The following is a 2,825-nucleotide window of genomic DNA, read 5'->3' on the forward strand; positions in this document are numbered from 1 at the left end:
CTCCCGAAAATCCCCCCGGGATTGCTCCCGAAAATCCCCCCGGGATTGCTCCCGAAAATCCCCCCGGGATTGCTCCCGAAAACCCCCCCGGGATTGCTCCCAGCCCGGGCTGGAACTGGAATTCTGGGGATTCCACTGGATTGAACCAGCAGGGAAGGGGCAGCTCTGTGGAATTCCTGTTTCAGGTCCACTCCTGGGGTGAATCCCGGGATCCCAGCATGGTTTGGGTTGGAAGGACATTCAATCCCATCCCATCCCATCCCATCCCATCCCATCCCATCCCATCCCATCCCATCCCATCCCTGGTTGCTCTCGTTTCCTGGTTGCTCCACTCTGGCCTCGGACATTCCAGGGATTTGGGGAGCGGGATTTTGGGAGCCTGGGCTGGCTCTGCCTCTTCCAAGTGCAGCTGGAAAAGCGGGATGGGCGACCCCAGGGAAGCTGCTGGGGGTGTTCCTTGGGAGGAATTCGGGATTTTTCCTGCTGTGGGAAGGAGAGCTGGGAATGCTGAGCCTTCCCAGGAGCAGGTGGTGAATGGGATGAGCATTCCAGAGGCAATTCCCAGTTGGGAACTGGGATTTGAAGCAGGGCAGGGGCTGGAGCCACTTTGGAAAGTCACTTTTCCCTCTCCTCGAGGACTCCAGGATTCCAGAGAGCTGGAAATTCCCATTCCTGGGGGACCCTTTGTCTGGGAATTCAGCCCTGCCGAGCCCTGGCTCGTGTCCCTTGGTCCAGGTGGGATTCCCTGGATCCTGGCCAGCCTTTTCCCGGGATCAGGGGGTTGTGTAACCCGGCGTGGGCAGATCCCGGAGGGAGAATCCGCCGGGACACGTCCCTGGGGCCGGGCCAGGAATGAGCAGCTTCTCGGGAAGGGCCAGGGATGGAGCGAGGCCAGAGGCACTTCCAGAGGCTCCACAGCATCCCAGATCCAGGCTGGAGGAGCTGGGACAGGGAATGGGCCAGGGGGAGCTCAGGGGAAACAATTCCAGGGTTCCCGTGGCAAATCCAAGGCTAAATGAACTCTGGAACCAGACTGGACAGGGAATGGTCCCAAGGGAGCTCAGGGGAAACAATTCCAGGGTTCCTGTGGCAAATCCAAGGCTAAATGGACTCTGGGATAACCAGAGTGGACAGGGAATGGGCCAGGGGAGCTCAGGGGAAACAATTCCAGGGTTTCTGTGGCAAATCCAAGGCTAAATGGACTCTGGGATAACCAGAGTGGACAGGGAATGGGCCAGAGGGAGCTCAGGGGAAACAATTCCAGGGTTCCTGTGGCAAATCCAAGGCTAGATGAGCTTTGGGATAACCAGGTTGGACAAGGGCTGCTCCCATGAGAGCTCAGGGCTGGATCTAAACAGGGAAACAATTCCAGGATTCCCCCTGGCAGATCCAAGGCTAAATGGACTCTGGGATAACCAGGGTGGAAGAGCTGGGACAGGGAATGATCCAGTGGGAGCTCAGGGGAAACAATTCCTGGATTTCCCCGGCAAATCCAAGGCTAAATGGACTCTGGGATAACCAGACTGGACAGGGAATGGTCCAGTGGGAGCTCAGGGCTGGATCTGAAGAGGGAAAACACATCCCATGATCCTGAATTTCATGGCAGATCCAAGGCTAAATGGACTCTGGGATAACCAGGGTGGAAGAACTTGGACAGGGAATGGTCCAGAGGGAGCTCAGGGGAAACAATTCCTGGAGTTCTCCTGGCAAATCCAAGGCTAAATGGACTCTGGGATAACCAGAGTGGACAGGGAATGGTCCCAAGGGAGCTCAGGGGAAACAATTCCAGGGTTCCTGTGGCAAATCCAAGGCTAAATGAAATCTGGGATAACCAGGGTGGACAGGGAATGGTTCAGTGGGAGCTCAGGGAAACAATTCTAGGATTCCCCCTGGCAAATCCAAGGCTGAAGGAGCTCTGGGATGGTTTTAGTGCCCCGTGATCCCGGCGTTGAGATTTGGGATTTGCTCCCCCTGGTCCCGGCGGTGTTTTGGGATCCCAGTTTTTGAGGGGTTCCTGCTCTTGGTTTGGAGCAGGAGAGCAGCTGGGATTCCATGATTTCCTGACTTTGGGAACTGGGAATTAAAACACTGGGAGAGCTCAAACTGGGAGGGATAAAACTGCTTCCATGATTTCCTGACTTCAGGAATTGGGAATTAAAACACTGAGAGAGCTCAAACTGGAGGGATAAACTTCTTCCATGCTGCTGCCCCGTTCCCAACATTCCCAACATTCCCAGCCCCGTTTCCTTCCTGCACCAGATCCCAGGAGGAGTCCGGGGGGATCCATGGGGGAATCCTGTGTGTGGAGGGGCTGCTTTTCCCACCGGGATCCCCTCCCAGGGCTGCCCTGACGCTCTTCCAGACATTCCCAACATTCCCAGCCCAGTTTCCTTCCTGCACCAGATCCCAGGAAGAGTCTGAGGGGATCCATTGGAGGGATCCCGTGGGAAAAGAGGCTGCCTTTCCCACCAGGATCTCCTCCCAGGGCTGCCCCGACCCCGTTCCCAACATTCCCAGCCCCGTTTCCTTCCTGCACCAGATCCCAGGAGGAGTCTGGGGGGGTCCATTGGGGGGATCCCGTGGGAAAAGAGGCTGCCTTTCCCACCAGGATCTCCTCCCAGGGCTGCCCCGACCCCGTTCCCAACATTCCCAACATTCCCAACATTCCCACCCCCGTTTCCTTCCTACACCAGATCCCAGGAGGAGTCTGGGGGGGTCCATTGGGGGGATCCTGTGGGAAAAGGGGCTGCTTTTCCCGGCGGGATCCCCTCCCAGGGCTGCCCCGACCCCGTTCCCAACATTCCCAACATTCCCAACATTCCCAA

This window comes from Lepidothrix coronata, unplaced genomic scaffold, assembly GCF_001604755.1.
Source record: "Lepidothrix coronata isolate B3197 unplaced genomic scaffold, Lepidothrix_coronata-1.0 Scaffold452, whole genome shotgun sequence".
Lineage (NCBI taxonomy): Eukaryota > Metazoa > Chordata > Aves > Passeriformes > Pipridae > Lepidothrix > Lepidothrix coronata.